The 18,570-nt window shown below is 44.0% G+C and overlaps 1 protein-coding gene across 18 annotated transcripts in view; it reads right to left on the reverse strand.

Moving 5' to 3' along the window:
* Nucleotides 1-18,570, reverse strand: part of HS2ST1 (heparan sulfate 2-O-sulfotransferase 1) — a 226,126-nt gene that overhangs the window by 18,000 nt on the left and 189,556 nt on the right. For 9 of the 18 annotated variants that reach the window (XM_055585267.1, XM_055585274.1, XM_055585273.1 and 6 more), the window contains 2 exons: nucleotides 3,735-3,853; nucleotides 2,103-2,211 (listed from right to left, as the gene is read on the reverse strand). The exons of 1 other annotated variant lie outside the window; for it this stretch is intronic. The gene's annotated coding sequence lies outside the window, so the exon portion shown is untranslated. Of the gene's footprint in view, nucleotides 1-615; nucleotides 1,884-2,102; nucleotides 2,212-2,987; nucleotides 3,131-3,734; nucleotides 3,854-4,476; nucleotides 4,900-18,570 lie in introns of those variants that run through there. 8 more of the 18 variants (XM_055585269.1, XM_055585272.1, XM_055585270.1 and 5 more) reach the window with 6 other exon arrangements.

The following is an 18,570-nucleotide window of genomic DNA, read 5'->3' on the forward strand; positions in this document are numbered from 1 at the left end:
AGTCCAAGGGACTCTCAGGAGTCTTCTCCAACACCACAGTTCAAAAGCATCAATTCTTTGGTGCTCAGCTTTCTTCACAGTCCAACTCTCACATCCATACATGACCATAGGAAAAACCATAGCCTTGATGAGATGGACCTTTATTGGCAAAGTAATGTCTCTGCTTTTGAATATGCTATCTAGGTTGGTCATAACTTTTCTTCCAAGGAGTAAGCGTCTTTTAATTTCATGACTGCAATCACCATCTGCAGTGATTTTGGAACCCCAAAAAATAAAGTCAACCACTGTTTCCATTGTTTCCCCATCTATTTCCCATGAAGTGATGGGACCAGATATCCCAAACCTCTGAGCAACGGATAGAGGGAGGCAGGGTCCAGAGACAGGAGAAAGTCTCTTCCCAACCTCCACCAAGAAAGTCTGGAAGCAACCCCTCCTCCACCCCCACCTCTTGCAACACTCAGAGAGGCTGAAAAGCTGGGTGTCCGGTGTTTCATCATCTCTTTGGGGCTGGAATCCTCCTGCCTCAGAGGCCTTCAAGGCTAAGGCTGGGCAGGGACTGGGAAGCCAGGAAGGGGCCTCCAGCGGGGAAGACCAGCACCTGGTATTTCACTGAACAGGGAGGAAGTTTGGTTTCCAGGCAGAGAAGATGCAAATAACAGACATTAAAAAATAATAATAATAATACAGGGGACATACATTTTGTGTGTGTGCCACTTAAAATCTCATAGTGGGGATCCCTGAGACCGGGTCCTGGGATTCCCCATAGTGACCCTCTGGGTCATGCAGGTGTCAATCAAGTGTCTCCTTTGGTTCTGACCTCAAAGAAGCTCTCCATATGCAAAGAATGTACTTCAGACTGGGGTTTTAGGAGAAGAAGGTCTTCATTACTGTATAATTCTGAGACAACCTCTTAATAGGAAACTACTTAAGAGAGAACATTTACAACAAACAGAAGGTGGGGGAAAGGGTTGTTTGGGGCTTGAACTTGAGAAATAAAACTCAAAATTATGAAATTAAGCTTTTAAAATCTTATACTAAATGCAATATCAGTTATAATTACAAATACACAATCTTAGACTGAAAAAAACGAGCCATTCATTTTGGGGAATAAATTTTCAAAATATTTGTACGACAGCACTGCCTTTTTTGCTTTGTATTTTACTTTCATGGCCAATCTTCCTTGAAAGGACATGTACCCAAAAGTATGCAAGCGCTTCAAGAGTTTTCCCAAAGGCTTCTCATAGTGGTTAATAGGTGTATGTTTCCCTTTGAAGTGTCTCTGGGGTCACTGTCTCTGCTGATTCTTAATTTTTCCTGTTGTTAACTGGTGCACCTCCGTCATGCCCCTATTTTTCATTGCTATGATTTGAGCAATTTTCCAACTTCATTCTTCTTGATCTTTTGCAAGATTTGAAATTTGACTTTGAAATAGATTTGCATAGCTTGCATTGTCCTGTCAGATGTTTATAATATCCCAGTCATCAGAAGACTGAGCCAAAAAGGGCTTCGTGGGATTTATGGTGGCTGTCCATGAACAAATATTTTTGTGTTATCATGGCTTTCATGTCCCTCCACAATCTTCTAACTACAGGGACTCCAATAATGAATATTTGGATAACCTTGATAATTATATTATTAAAATAAGGGGGAAAGCACTACATTTCCACATGAAGAGCTGCTATTTTGTGGTTTGGTTTGGTTTTGAACTCTTCCCTTTCCTTGCTCCTTCCTCTCTTGGCCTTTTGGAGGAGGACCTCCAGCAGCTTCAGCCTCTAGTTGAGGCCTTAAATTGGCAGTTTGGAATAATTCCTAAGCGTTTTCATGAGATCCAAGGAAGTTCACCAAGTAGGAGCTTCGGGGCTTCGCTGGTGGTAGGAGTCCACCTGGTGCAGAGATACAGATTCAACCCCTGATCTGGGAGGATCCCACATGCCTCCAGTCAGCTAAGCTGATGCACCACAACTACTGAGCCCATAGGCTGCGACTCCTGAAGCCCACAAGCCTAGAGCCTGTGCTCCACAGCAAGAGACGCCACCGCGACTAGAGAGCGGCTCCTGCTCATGGCAACTAGAGAAAGCCCTCCCACAGCAACAAAAATCCAGTGCAGCCAAAAATAAATAAATATGTATTTTTTTTTAAAAGGTAGGAGCTTGAACAATGATAGGAGGTGGAAGCTCTCATTGAAAAGAGCTTGTCTGGGTATCCATGGAGCTAGAAATAAAAAACAGTGAAGAGGACAGTATAAATAACATAATCAGTATCTTTAACAAGTAAGAAATAAAGTGTGTCATTAGAAAATACTTGTATTTGTTCCTGCCTTGCTGCCCATTTAGACCAACACTGTGGGCTATTGTCCCTGCCTCCCTGTGAAATTCCAGGCGCCCTAGAGCTTATCCTTTCAGCTGAGATAAGTCTCTGTTCATTTCTAATCACAGGAAGAGACACAGTCCAGGAATCAACATGTCCGGTTCCACTTAACAATTGAAAACACCAACTCACTTCTCCCCTCCTGCTCCCAGTGTTGGGAGATGGGGTGGAGGTGGGGCTAAGGGGTAAAGGGCTCTATAAGAGTGAAGGATGGGCAGGGAGGAAGGGGTTAGGGAGGGAACTGCCCCTGGGTTGGGCGTGGTCATCTGGGACCGAGGGTGAGGGTGGTTCTGTAATTTCTTTTCCAAGCTGGACGTAACTTCAAGATTGGAAGTAGAGAGAGGGGTTCTGGCTTTGGCAGACTTCACAGCTTGGTCCTCTCCTGAAGTTCTGCTAACGCAGACCCTGAGTCCTCTTCTGCCCAGATGCTTATGGCCACCTCCAGCCTCTGATGCTCTGCAGACCCTTCCCCACCCATTCTCTTATGGGGTCCCACTGATTCTCCAGAAGTTCCTCTTAGTCCTGGAAGACAACTCCAAGCCACCCTTCCATGCAACTCCTCAGGTCTTTGGGAAACTCCTCAGACCTGCTGGTGAGGGAGAGGGTGCCAGCGAACATACACAAAAAATTCTTCTGAAAGAATTTTTCTCTCTAATCTCTGCTACTTTTTTTGGCCTCTTAATCTTCTGATGATCAATGAATGGTTGGAACACCAGTTCTCTGGGTCATCTTTGCATGTTCTGCTTTGGTGGCCAGCATCTCACTGCAAAAAATGGAAGAAACTGGCACTTGTCTTAAGTTGAAACTATCACAGAAAGGGTCTGTTTCATCATCCTTTTATAACAACAAAAATAATGCTAACAGTAGTGGTTGCTTTCTCCTACCATCCTATAAACTAGTGACTATTACAGGATCATCTCATTTAATCCTTACAAGTCCATGAGCTAGGCTCTATTATTAACTATATTTTAGAGATGAAAAAAATGAAAGAGAAGTTAATTTGCTGCACATCACACACTTGGTAATGAGCAGAGATTCACACTCATATTTCTCTCCCCATGAGGCGATGTTGGAATTCAGAACTCTGAGTCTCTCAAAGAGACTCTGCTCATGAGTAACTGTTGGGGTCAATTAATTGTACCCTTCTGCGTGGTAAGTTTAGAACCAGTTGAGGGATCAAAACATCAGCTCTATTGCTGGAAAAGCTGGCTGGGGGGATGCAGCTGAGTTTATAACCAAAGGAGGCTTCCTACTCCTTTTCCTCTGAGTTGATCTTACTCCCTTTCCCCACCCAACCACTGGTCAGATGCTCAGTAATGGAGCCACTGAAGTTCACTTGCCATAGGGGTTGCGGGGGAGGCACGTACAGATTGAAGTGCAGTCTCCTTGTGGTTCAGCAGATCTCAAAGGCAGACTGGTGTTCGCTGCTCCTCCAAGAGGAATCAGCTTCCTAGGCTGTTAGGCCAGCCAGCCACACCTGCCTGTTCTGGGAGGACAAAAGATGGGGTTGAGAGACATGAGGAGTTCTGAGAGGCTTAGTGTACTAGAACCGGGGCTCTGTTTGGAGAGGAAGAGTCTGAGGTCAAGAGGGGCCTAGAAACAAAGGAAGAACTTGGAATTGTTCATGTATGTGCCATTGGCTTTAAAGGGCTGGCCTGCAAATGGGAAGTTAACTGGAAGAGTACGAAGCAGCAGAAGAAAGTCTAGGTCTTTTCCCTGCTTCTGTGGAGCACAGGATGATTCAAGGGCCAGCCCAGAGTGTTCCCATTTCCCCCTGCCTCTTACCTCTCAGGTAGAATGTGGTACTAGGCATAGGGACTTGTAGCCACTGAATGTTTTGTCTATGTTCACAAAATCACTCAGAGGTTTTATCCATCTCCTACCTCCTCAGCAGGAGGGGCCCCATGAGCTAGAGAACCACCCTATCCCAATCCCTTCCCACCCCCATATTAGTCCTCTATGGCTGCTGAATCTAATTACCACGAACACAGTGACAAAACAGAGATTTATAATTTTACAGTTCTTGAAGTCAGATGGCTGAAATAGGTCTCACTGGGCTAAAATCAAGGTGTCGTCAAAGCTGTTTCTCTCTGGAATCCATTTTCTTACCTTTTTAGCCTCTAGAGGCTGCCCATATTCTTTGGCCCCCTTCTGACAAATCCAGAAACAGCAAGTTGAGTTTTTCACATTGCATCCCCTGACAGATTTTTCTTCCTCTTCCATCTTTTAAGAAGTCTTGTGATTACACTGGGCCCACCTGAATAATTCAGGCTAATCTCCTGATTTTAAGGTCAAGTGTTAAGCAAACTTAATTCCGTCTGCAACCTTAATTCTCCCTTGCTATGTAGCATCACACATTCACAGGCACTGGGGGTTAGGGCATGGACATCTTTGGGAGGTCATTATTTACACACACACACACACACTTACTCTCTCTCTCACTTGCTCTCTCTCTCTCTCCAAAAGAAGACATTTGAACAATGAGTTCACTCTTATCTACTGGCTTCTGCATCTGCTATATATGATCCCTCCTCTACATAAGGCTGATTTTTACTTTTTCGGACATTAAAGATTCATTGGTGATTTTTCTAATCTTCTATTAAGTTGGGAAGCCTTTAACCCAATTAGGAACAGCATGTCACATTCAGATGTGATTTCAAGCCAGTTCTTACTCTATTTCCATTGCCATCAGCTGAGCCCGTCCCCACCTGCTCTCCCCGGGAAGCATGCTCCAAAGAGTCTGTCCCAGCCTCCACAGCCACATCTGCAGTTTTCAGAGCAGCTTCCTAGCCATGTAAGTGTTAACTGCATGATTAAAGATCATGAGAAGAAAGAAATATTTTATATTTTTAAAGCCCCGCAGTTATCAATCTTTATTACAAAAAACATATGTGCCTCCCCTTCTGCAGTAGACGCGTTCCTCACTGGGTATATGTAAATCAAATTCTTTACAAATTGAGTCATATTTTAAATACACTAGGGGAGCTGGCTATTTAAAGGGATCCTGCTGTGAGTCTTTTAAGCCAAGAGGCTGTTTGTGATGCTAATTTTCACCCCTTAATTTGTCTGTTTTGTAGGTGCAGATTTTCATAAAATCCCCCCAATTCACAAACCAAAGCCAGACACACCTGTATCCTATATTTCAAGGGTATCTTTTTCATAAGAGCTCACAAAACTGTCAGGTGGATTATCTCATTTATCTTCCAACATTCTTCCAAAGGAGTTTGGGGCAGTCATTATTATCCTCAAAGGAGGTGTAACTCTCTCCCCAACAGCCACTGCCTTGCAGGGGGCCCCATGAAAGGAGAAGTCTGCTCAGCTGAGAGCCATTTATTTTCCAATTAACAACGGGCTCCATCCTGGGAGGAGTGCTTCCGGAGGTTTTCTTCAGAGTCTAGAATGTTCTTTTTGGTTACTCATTGTCACTATTGTTTAGAGAGGGAAACTGAGGAACAAAGAAATCAAGTGCTTTATCAATGTCTGAAATGTCTACTGAATGCCCACTATGCACGAGACACAATGTTGGAGTTGCGTGGCCTAAGTGTCAAGATGGCCAGCAAGGCCTGACTGAGAGCTGACCACTCAGGGGGCAACACAGGCAGGTTGACAGCACCTGGAATGCAACATTAGGAAACATCAAGGCCTTCAGTTTATCCTCGATTTTCTTCTTTTATAGACATGACTTCATTCCATCCTCATAGCACTAGAAGGTAAGTTTGCTGTTCTTGTTCAGTTGCTCACTTATGTCCAACTCTTTGCGACCCCATGGACTGCAGCACACCAGGTAAGGTAGGCTTTGGCTTTATTTTTTGAAGCACAAGGAAACTTAATGATTTATGATTTTCCAAAAGTCACACGGTTGTAGCCACGTGTTCTGGGAAACAAACTCACTCAGAATGACAAGGCAAATAGTGGAGTGAAGTTTATTACAAGGCAGAGTCCGCTCTTAGCCAAGGACCACGACTGACTTTTGTGAAAACCTTAAGAAGACGTGACAAGAATACACAGAAGAACTGTACAAAAAAGATCTTCATGACCCAGATAATCATGATGGTGTGATCACTCACATTCACCTAGAGCCAGACATCCTGGAATGTGAAGTCAAGTGGGCCTTAGGAAACATCACTATGAACAAAGCTAGTGGAGGTGATGGAATTCCAGTTGAGCTATTTCAAATCCTAAAAGATGATGCTGTGAAAGTGCTGCATTCAATATGTCAGCAAATTTGGAAAACTCAGGAGTGGCCACAGCACTGGAAAAGGTCAGTTTTCTTTCCAATCCCAAAGAAAGGCAATGTCAAAGAATGCTCAAACTGCCGCACAATTGCACTCATCTTACATGCTAGTAAAGTAATGCTTAAAATTCTCCAAGACAGGCTTCAGCAATACGTGAACCGTGAACTTCCAGATGTTCAAGATGGTTTTAGAAAAGGCAGAGGAACCAGAGATCAAATTGCCAACATCCGCTGGATCATCAAAAAAGCAAGAGAGTTCCAGAAAAACATCTATTTCTGCTTTCTTGATTATGCCAAAGCCTTTGACTGTGTGGATCACAATAAACTGTGGAAAATTCTGAAAGAAATGGGAATACCAGACCACCTGACCTGGCTCTTGAGAAACCTATATGCAGGTCAGGAAGCAACACTTAGAACTGGACATGGAACAACAGACTGGTTCCAAATAGGAAAAGGAGTACGTCTAGGCTGTATATTGTCACCCTGCTTATTTAACTTATATGCAGAGTACATCATGAGAAATGCTGGGCTGGAAGAAGCACAAGCTGGAATCAAGATTGTTGGGAGAAATATCAATAACTGCAGATATGCAGATGACACACCCTTATGGCAGAAAGTGAAGAAGAACTAAAGAGCCTCTTGATGAAAGTGAAAGAGGAGAGTGAAAAAGTTGGCTTAAAGCTCAACGTTCAGAAAACTAAGATCATGGTATCTGGTCCCATTACTTCATGGCAAATAGATGGGGAAACAGTGGAAACAGTGGCTGACTTTATTTTTCTGGGCTCCAAAATCACTGCAGATGGTGATTGCAGCCATGAAACTAAAAGACGCTTACTCCTTGGAAGGAAAGTTATGACCAACCTAGATAGCATATTCAAAAGCAGAGACATTACTTTGACAACAAAGGTCCGTCTATTCAAGTCTATGGTTTTTCCAGTGGTCATGTATGGATGTGAGAGTTGGACTATAAAGAAAGCTGAGCACCAAAGAATTGATGCTTTGAGCTGTGGTGTTGGAGAAGACTCTTGAGAGTCCCTTGGACTGCAAGGAGATCCAACCAGTCCATCCTGAAGGAGGTCAGTCCTGGGTGTTCATTGGAAGGACTGATGTTGAAGCTGAAACTCCAGTACTTTGGCCACATCATGCAAAGAGCTGACTCATTGGAAAAGACCCTGATGCTGGGAAAGATTGAGGGCAGGAGGAGAAGGGGATGACAGAGGATGAGATGGTTGTATGGCATCACCGACTCAGTGGACATAGGTTTGGGTGGACTCCGGGAGTTGGTGATGGACAGGGAGGCCTGGCGTGCTGCGGTTCATGGGGTCTCAGAGTCAGACATGACTCAACAACTGAACTGAATTGAGTGTCCTTCTTTGTCTCTTATAACAGTCTTTGTTTTGATGTCTGTTTTGTCTGGTGTGAGTATTGCTACTCCAGCTTTCTTCTGATTTCCATTTGCATGGGTTTGGGTGGACTCCGGCAGTTGGTGACGGATAGGGAGGCCTGGTGTGCTGAGGTTCATGGTGTCGCAAAGACTAGGACATGACTGAGCCACTGAACTGAACTACATACCTAAAAGTACTGCTCAAGCCTACATCCCCAAATTCCTTAAACCTAGCCTGGAAAGTGCTAAAGGGAGATACAATCAGGTTACAGCCATGATTCATCATCAGAAGGGTCAGCTGGTTATACATTGTAGCTACACCAATGGGTGCCATAAAGATTACAAAGGTGATGGACTACAAGGGGATTATAACATGCCTTTTGGCGATGGGAAATCTTGGTATGGAATCTGGTGTTTATCATTCCAGGAGGCCATTTTGGCCAAGGGTATGTTATCCCCATTGCTACCGGGCACATAGTCCAAAGCTCATTGAAAGTGCAAGATGGAGTTTCCTTCTTTTTCAAGATGGGGTCAGCTCGGCTTATTCCTTTCCTCCCTCAACACAACAGGTCTGTCTCATTCCAAAGCGTGTGCTTCACATACCACTGTTGCTCAACAGGCACAACCAGTGGGTTGTGCAGGTATAGTGGCAGCTACAATCAATTCTAACCCCCAGGAATGCTATTTGATCCAGGCCTTGAATGGTGCGAAGGATTTCCATATAGAATTAAGAAGAAAAAAACTGGTCAAAAACATGAAAGTGTGTTTGAGTGGTCTGGTATGCCCAGGTTACGAGAGAGCACCAGTGTTACACAAGGCTGAGAAAGAGGTTCATATCAGACATATCATAGGAGGTCCTACATGCTTCTTTACAGAAGCTGAAACCCCTTCCCACCATGGCAGGAAGTGCTGAGACTTTTTGAGGGAGGGAGCAAATTGTCTGTGGAAGACAATTTTGTCATCGATGTAGAGAATAAGTTTGAACCAGATCAAATCTTGACGGTTAGCTAGTATTCTCCCCCAAACCAGCAGACCAACAGAGAAGAAACAAAACCTGGTAGACGTTGCCCGAACCACCCCCCAACCCCGCCCCAGTGAGAAAGAGGGGTAGTCAGAACTGGAAGTGATGTTGTCTGACTCCTAGTTCTTTGCCTGTCCTAAGCTACACAACAATAAGCTGGGCTCTGGAGGCACCAGAGGCAAACGTGATCATACAGAACTTCATCTCCTCTCCCAAGACCAAGCCCGCTAGACCATCCACATGGAGTTCCAAGGTCTTGGAGCTGCCAAGCCCTAGAAAGAGAAGATGGAAAAGCAGGTGGGGTCTGAGGCCATAAGAAGCCTCAGGTCTCCTTTCCCCATCCATACCCTCCCACCCACTCAAGTTTATAAATTTTTAACATCCACCTTCAAAGCAACTATACAAAGCCTTGAAGGAGAAATAGAATTGGAATACGGTGCATGTTTTCTCTCAGTTTCTATTTTTTGGCCTGCAGCATAATTCTTGCATTTGTGAAAGAACTTGAGGCTCCTGGAAGAAAGGAAGTTTAAGAATAAAAGCCATTATAATCGTATTGCTATTAGTAGTAGTGGGTTTGGCATTAGGCCTGGGCCACCCGGACTCCAGAGGCCTAAGTAACTAAATGGGAGGCACAGGCTGACTCACATGGCTATCTGTCAGCCAGGGAGGCGCTGGAAAACCTCCCTGATACACAAAGGAAATGTTGGGGGTGGGGGAGAAGGGGTGAACTGCACAGTGGCATGGGGAGAAGCTGTAATAGGGGATATAACCGGATTCTCAGGTCTCTGGAGAGTTCAGAGCAGGTACCACCTACCAAGTAAATTCTTGGCACACTTGCCAAGGTGCCCCCTCCCTTCCCCAGGGTGCCAGACTCCCACGAAGAAGAGATTTTAGTCCTTTGGCTTCAGGACTTGTATGCACTGCAGATTTCCAGCCCTGCCCACTCTGAGAGGGCTAGACTCACTAGCCCTGGATACCTCCACACCCTTCTTTGCAGAAAGGGCCTGGGTATGTAGAGGGAGAGAATGTGGGAGGGGGCAGAGTCACTGGGACAACTAGACTTTGCTGGGTCCCCAGGTTGGATATGGACCAAGCCCGCTCCAAGTAGCAACTGGAGGGAGGTTTAGCACCTTCCACCTCCCCAGAGCAGCCTGGACCACCTCCTGCCATCATGGCTGTTGGGCAAAGGCAAGGTTTGCACTTGGGGTCCCAGTCAGAACCAGAGACCCTGGAAGAACTCTTAAGAGGCCCCAGGCTGGCCCAGGAACCCAGGACTGGGACTGGCCTGCACGTTAAAAGGCAGACCAAGGAACTTCCTTGGTAGTCCAGTGGCTAAGAATCAACACTCCCAATGCAGGGAGCCCAGGTTTGATCCCTGGTCGGGGAACTAGATTCTCACATGTCACAACTAAGAGTTAGCATGCCACATGTCTTGCAGATCACTGAATCCAGGGTAGGAAAGGCGCAAGCTAGGAAGCAGATAGGAAGAAGCTGGAAGAAGACACTAGGAGCCATAAGAACTCAAGACATTCTTTTTTTCCGCAGCAGCAAGGCAGATATACTTTATTCTCTAATGGTTGATGCTGCAACACAACAGCAGGAAGTTTTCAGGTGGTGCTTATACAGGTCCATATGCCCAGTGCTATGAATGATCTCAGCTGTTACATCATTATTTACAAAACATAGAGGGAGAGTGAGAGGACGCAGGGCGAGAAAGCCTGACCACCACCATCTTGCCTACTTGCTCTTTCCCTAAACCACAACTAAAGATGCCACGTGCTGCAACTAAGACCCAGCACAGCCAAAAACAAACAAAACACTTAAAAAAAAAAAAAAAAAAAGGCAGACCTACTCCTGCCTGGAGAATCCCGTGGACGGAGGAGACTGGAAGACTGCCGTCCATGGGGTCGCTGAGGGTCGGACACGACTGAGCGACTTCACTTTGATTTTCCACTTTAATGCATTGGAGAAGGAAAGACCACTCCAGTGATCTTGCCTGGAGAATCCCAGGGACGGGGGGAGCCTGGTGGGCTGCCATCTATGGGGTCACACAGAGTCGGACACGACTGAAGTGACTTAGCAGTAAAGCACCTATAGTGATTTTCCTAACACTGAATCTGGGAATCTGCTTACTACTAAATAGTAACAACAAAAAACTACCATTTATTTACAAATGACTTACTTACAAAACAGAAAGAGACTCACAAACTTAGAAAATGAAATCATGGTTGTTGGGGTGGAGGGGAGCGGGAAGGGATAGTTAAGGACGTTGGGAAGATGATGTACACACTGCTATATTTAAAATTGATAAGCAACAAAAACCTATTGTAGAGCATGTGGAACTCTGCTCAATGTTATGTGCTCAATCTTGTCCCAGCCTGGATGGGACTGGGGTTTGGGGGAGAATGGCTACATGTATATATACGGCTGAGTCCCTTCACTGTTCACCTGGAACTATCACAACATTAATTGGCTATGCCCCAATACAAGATGTTTTTGTTGTTAAAAATAAAAAATGAAATGAAAAATCACCTAACAGATGAATAGAAACCCTCTGCATGGTTAACTTCAAATATTGATCTATTCTTATTGTAACTAGAAATTATTTTGAACGCAATAAATCAAGAAAGTGTTAAAACACACACGCACACACACACACACACAAACTACCATTTATTGACCAGGGTATGAGATATCAAGAAACAAAAGCTCAGAGGAAGCATTTCAAAGCACCAAAGTGGCCTAAGCGTGCTTCTCCCAACTCCTAGTTTCGAGCCTCCCCAGTGGAGGCGGCCTTTGCTGAGTTATAACCGCAGCTGTAGCCCACATGGACAGTGCCATAGCTCCAGGGTCCCACTTCTCCTGGTGCCAAGCCCTGTGGGGCTGTAGGAAAGAGGCTGGAATAGACATGTGGCAATTCAAAACAGACCCTCTCCCCTGCTGTCCCACCTGTCAGAGCCTGTGTCACACAATGGTTGAGGCTAGAAATTTGCAGTCAGACCTGGATTTGAATCCTACCTCCACCACCTCCCAGTCACGTGATTGTGGGAAAGTGGACCTCTGTGAGCCTCATTTCCCTCATCTGTAAAATAGGGCTAATCGCAGTATCTTCCTTGGAGTTTCAATAGGATGAAATAACACGTGCAAAGCACTGAGTGCCAGCACAGAGGAGGTGCTCTGTACATGGACAGCAGTTTCCTTCTTTCAAAAAGAACATGTTGAAGAGAACACATTGCACCTAAGGGCTCAATCTGCCGCTTTGTTGGTCTCTAGAGCCTGTGGAAGGAACAGCCTTGCTATGCAGGGTGGGGCTCAGATCTGAGCTCCTGGAAGATCTTTGAGCTATGGTCTAAGCCTTGGTTTGGGCTCTTGCTTCAAGGAGGGAAAAAAATGCAGATGAAACTCATGAGAAATAGGTGGGTGCTTTTGTTTACCTCACACAGCTAGAAGAGCCTACATGGGACCACAGGCTATGGATCTCAGCTGATGAGGAAAGCACTGGGGATTTCCAAGAAGCTGCAGGTACCCCCATACTGCCTCAAGCCATAGCTGCGCAAATATTGCAAGGCAGGGGGCAAGGAGCCCTGCTGCCATTAACTCCATCACAGTGCAGTATTGGGAGTGAACAAGGAACTTGGGCTAGGAAAGACCCAGGTGCAAAATGCTTACTCTGGACAGCAATTTTGGACCTTCTGGTATATTTCTGGATATCCTGATTTGGACATTCTAGTAATCATTTTGGGGACCATCCCTCCTGTTCATCTCATCCAGAAAACAAAAACTCACTAGATGGGGCAGACTTTGTGCCTTACTCCACAAGACGTCCAGAGACCTTTATCTTCTTATTGAACTGCCTGTCTCCCAAGGATATTTCAGAAAGAAATTTACCAAAATGGAATATCTAAGTAGACTATAGTTGTTATAGGCGCTAAGTCATGTCCAGCTCTTCGCAACCCCATGGACTGTAGTCTGCCAAGCTTCTCTATCCATGGAATTCTCCAGGCAAGAATACTGGAGTGGGTTGCCATTCCCTCCTTCAGGGGATCTTCCCGACCCAGGAATGGAACCCATATCTCCTGCTTGACAGGTGGATTCTTTACTACTGAGCCACCTGGGAAGCCTCAGACTACAATAAGGAACCCCAAAACAGACAATGTTGGGGCTAGACAACATTTTGGCTCACAACCTTTTATTATGGGAGGTCGTACACAGGTTAACCTGGGTGAGCCTGCCCTCTCATCTTTGGACCAGTGCTCTAGTCCAGTGGGTCTTGAACTTGAGTCAGTGTCAGAACCACCTGGAGGGCTTGTTAGCATATACAGATCACTGACCCTACTCAGAAGGTTCTGGGGCTAAAGCATTAGCCTTTCAACAAGCTCCCAGGTGATACTGATGCTGCTGGTCCAGGGATAGGACTACACTCTGAGAACCACTGCCACTGTTAATCTGTACCAGAGCCTTTGTTTGCTTGGAGAGACAGGAACATAGCAGGAAGGAGTCTGGTGAAGCAAGACTCATGGAGGATGGGTTAGACCCTCTTCCTCTTACCATGTCAGTTCCCTCAGTTGTACAATGAAGACAATGATACCCATCTTTTAGGTGCCAGTGTTATGTGAAGATAAATAGGAAAGTGCCTTATAAACTATAACATTCTATACAATTGTAAAGGATTAAACATGAGGATTATTCTAAGGGTTAAATTTCATAGTCCATGGAGGTTGGTAGTGCAGGGACTGGCATATTGTGGGGCTCAAGAGATATTAAATGAAAAAAACCCCAATAAGTAAAAATAGCCACTGACTCCTTGCCAGACATTTTGGTCTCTGTCATATGTTAAACAAAAAATGGTAATAAAGTTACAACACATGAAATTCATATTCCAGTCGTGGGTGGCAGAGACCTCCTTCTAGGCTTCTGATCCAACTCATTATTCAAACCCTTTTACCATCGAGTGCGCCACGGCTTAATGTGGAACCAACTGTGGATCTTGATAAGAGGAAAAGACTGGGCTCTGTTTCTCCTTTGCTCTTGGCAGTACTCAGGTCTCCAGGATAACTTTTCTTACAAAATGAATAGTGTTGGCTCCCAGAGAGACCAATCTAATCTCATCTTGTCCACTCAGAAGATCCGTATCAAACGTTACAGACTGTCTGACTGCAGTAAGGGGCATCTAATTCCATCTGGATTTGGACCAGTGTTTAAATGATCAAATAGGGAGCCATTAGCCTGGTAGAGACAGAGAAGCAAAATATAACCGGCCCACTTTTTCAACATTGTTCTTGTCTAAAGTTTGAAAAGCCCCCATTTGAGAGACAAAGAGAGAAACAGAGAGTAAGAGTGAGAAAGAGCAAGAGAGGAGTTGAAAGCCCATCACCTCCCTTAAAAACACTATGAATGAATCATCCTACATTTTCAGTGTTTACGGGCATGGCAGTCTGATCAGATAACCACGCTATGCCAAGAGACCTAATTACCAATCCCCTGGAGAACTTAAATTACTTTTAAAGGAAGAAAAAATAAGTCTCCGGTTACTCTTGGCTGAATAAAAATGTCACTTATTTCCCCTCAGCCATTTTCAGAAAGGCGCTGCTCACTTCAAATGGAAGCCCACTTCAAATCACTGGTGAGCTCTGTTACCCAGAAAACATACACTTCACCCGTCAGTTTTGAGAGATGCTTAAAAAACATCAGTTTCTAACATGTAAGACTCTGAAAACACTCTACATTTTTTTTTGTAATATCTCAGTCTCACTGTGTTATTAAGGGAACACCCAGAATCTGTAAAACAGATACAAATTAAATGTTATTGTTACAAACACTGTAAGTAAATCTCTAGGGATACAATGTGAAATACCCTGACTTACGCCAAATTGGCCCGTATTTGTGAAATAAAACCAAAGTTTGGATGCCAGATCACGTGGGGACTGTAGGTCTGTCTTTGCCAGATTCTAACAATTAGATACAGGTTAAAGATGCAACTTGCACCTTTAAAAAGGCACAATCTTATCAAATCACAAATTGATTGTGTCAGACTTTCTTTGATGTCAACTTTCTACCAAAACTTTGGAAAGGAAAGAGAGGGAGAGGGAGACGGAGCGAAACCGTGGTTCTAGAATCTCAGGATGATGTCTTGAGCCTGCCTGACTCCAGCCTCTCAGTGGACTGCTGAGAGAGAGAGGAATTTCTTAACATTCTTACAGTTCAAAATACATGTCATTATGTTTCCTGTTTACTGGGAGGGGTGGGGAGAGGTAGTACTTAGAAAGTCTGGGCAGAGTCGGTCTGCTCTTCAGGCTCATCCCGTTTCTTTTCCAGCATCACCGATAGGCTCACAGCTCTAGCAATCCAGTTGCCCAGACCTTTGACTGAAACCCTACAATTCTGTTTCCCTGTAAACTCTCTCAAGCACTAATGATGTGCAACATCTCTAGGCCTGACTTTAATTTCGAAGCTTCAGCTTTAGGGAAGTCACACGAGACGAGGCTGAAGTTGATTGGCGTGTTTCACTAGATGTCTGACATCAAACCACAGGGCAGTAGGGTGTTTGAAGGAAGTTCTTTGCCAAACCCTAACCCAGGTCACAAAATCTGATCCAGAAGAGGTACGGGAATGAAATACTTAATAGTGAGACAGTGAATCCTGTCTTTGTGGTCCTAGCTTCTCTGGACAGACGCTGGTCTATTTTGTAAACTTTTAGATGGAAAACCACCACCGCTGCATAGCTGGGGCAAAGGCAAAGGATGTTGAGCATCTGTATAGACACAGTGTTTTGCAAACCCAAATATTGCCCACTCTCTTCATTTACTAATCACACCCCATCTGTCACCAAGTGCTGGGTCCTCTGTCCCTGAGATCCATCTGCTTCTCCCCAGTGTTATCACCACTTCCTTTGACAACTGCAGTAACCTCCTCAGAGGTTCTGTGTCCCCAGCTTTCAGCCCGAGAGCACATTTTCTACACTGCTGCATCTATTTTTCAAAACTCAGAAGTGATTACTTCACCCTCTGCTTACATGCCCCACAGGTTAAAATATGAACCACTCAGCTTTAGGGCTCAAGACTGAAAAATCTCATTGGGGAAAATGGCAGAAAAACTCAATTTTAAGTTCCCCAATAGGACACCACCCTCAGATTCCTCTGCTCTAATGAAGGGATAACTCCATTAGTATTTAACTTTTATGGGTTAGGCTGGCCCACATGTGTAATGTTGGTTCCACATGGATTTCAAAGAACTGGTTTATAATAAATTCTCAGAATACAGCCCGTTTTTTAGATTGGGACTACAAATAAAGCACTGCTTTGTCTTTCTCACTGTTTAAATGACCTTGGAATTAAAATATGATAGAACTAAAAATTACAACAAAGATTAACAGTGCCTCCCAGAGTAAAAGCTTAGCATTTTAACCCACAAACCCAACTACGATCTGGAGAAGTGGGTGGACAGATTTGTCATGAAACTAAGCCTGTCACAGATTTCAAGATGAAAGTGCATTTTAGAGCTAAGTAATAGATACTGCATGTTTAGAACTTGATTGCTTGGGCCATGTGGTGCTTCTACTATTTCAAGGCTAAACTAAGAGATGAAGCCGTTACATGCATTGAAAGGTCTGGGGGTAGAGGTGGGTTATGAATCCTTGTGCTGTGCCGTGCTCAGCCACTCAGTAGTGTCCAACTCTGTGCGACCCTGCGGTCTGTAGCCTGCCAGGCTCCTCTCCATGGGATTCTCCAGGCAAGAAAACCCGAGTGGGCTGCCATGCCCTTCTCTATGAAGCCTTAACAACAAAAGGTGGTGGTTTATTAGTAAGGAAAGAGATCCCTGCATGATGCTTGGTATTTCTTCACCTCATCTCTTATCAATAAAAGTCATGCCTGTTTTGCTCATCTTTCCTGTTCCTCAGGTCATGTGCACAGGTCAATGAATGACTTCATGGATGCACACTGTGACACAGTATGTCCACAGATGGTTCCTCCTCTTTTGCTTTCTTATTTATCCTAGCAGGTAATGTTGGCTCTTCATTAGAGAGCTTACTATGTAACAGGAAGCAAGTACCAAGTTTATACATATCTCACTAATCCTCAGACTGTTGATTAGTGTTAGTCTCATTTTACAAATAAGATTCAGATGTAGGGAGGTTAATTTGTTAAAGATCAGTTAGCTAGTAAGCGGTGGTGCTCCAGAGCCCATATTCTAACCACCATACAAACTGCCTCCTTCTCACAGCTGGCCGTAGAATTCTCTACACCTTGTGATTGCTTCTTTCTTTTTAGTTGTCAGGCTAGGAGAATCTCCAGAAGTAGTATGTGTATGATGAAGGACTAGGGGGAAAGGAGGCAGGTACTGAGTCTTATGGATGTATGGGAAATCAAATGAAGTCTGAGACCTCAGTTTTCAATGTAAAAAGCAAAGATACTAAAGTTTATTTTACAAAAAACCATATGGTGATCTCACCAAGTTGGTCATCTGGTTTGGAATAAACACGGGACCAAAAGACGTGGAGAGGAACAACTAGCCAACTCTTCAGGATTATCTTTTCATGAATCCCCACTGTCATTGTTTTCAGACCAAAAAATAATCTATTCAAGGGGCTTAGTATTATCTCTCATAGAACGAAACAGGTGAAAGATAGAAAAAAAGATCTTTTTTCCTGTTGTGTCTCCTCACAGGTCTTACAAACTAAATGCATTATCTAGAAATCCATTTTACCTTACATAGGCCCTTGACATGTTTTTAAACTTTTAGTCTCATGCTACTAGAAGAAATATAGTAAGCCACAAAGAGAACAGTAACTGTGTAGCAAGTTTATTTATTTATTTTAATTTGTTCAACTGGTTATTCCTGAAGTAGAAAGGGAAAAATCTGCAATTTAAAGTCAATTTTGTTGTTGACGCTGTTATTGTGTTTTGCTGCAAGGTGCCACCTGTGGGCTCTGTGGTAACAAAGGTGAGACAGGGTATAATGGAGGCAAGGTAGGGCAACTGGTGGGCAGATGCCTTCACAGCAAGAAAACAAATGGACAGTGGTTTGGAATTTGCATTGTGGCACCTGTCACTACTGGAAGAAAATTCAGAAAGTTCAACTGCTGCTTTGAAAAGGAGCTCGTGATGGTAAGAGTGTGGTGAAAATATGTCAGTTTAGATTCATAGTAAGTTTATTTTTCAGATATCCTAAAAATGTGGAATTAATGAATTTATAGCCAAGGCAAACATTCTCTTTTCTTAGAGGATGGATAGTTTCCTTTCTGTTGAAAGAATGCCAATCAAAGAACGCAAATTACTCCAGGTATCCTGAGTTTTATGTATGTGCTACTTTAAGTCCACACTGTTCAAGAATAATACGTGAACACAGCCACTTCTGGAACAAGCAAGTTCTCCTTTAGGACAATCAGCAACCCCCTTTTCTCAAAGAAAATTTGTAGATGCAAACAACAGCAGGTATCATCATCAATACTAGCTATGCTATAGGATATAAGTTAAAAAAAAAAAAGGCAGTAGTGGGCTGTCAATAAAAAAGTAAAATTCAGCAGTATTTATAAAACATTTATAAACACATCTTTTCTAGAGCAAC

Source organism: Bubalus kerabau, chromosome 6, assembly GCF_029407905.1.
Source record: "Bubalus kerabau isolate K-KA32 ecotype Philippines breed swamp buffalo chromosome 6, PCC_UOA_SB_1v2, whole genome shotgun sequence".
Classification (NCBI taxonomy): Eukaryota; Metazoa; Chordata; class Mammalia; order Artiodactyla; family Bovidae; genus Bubalus; species Bubalus kerabau.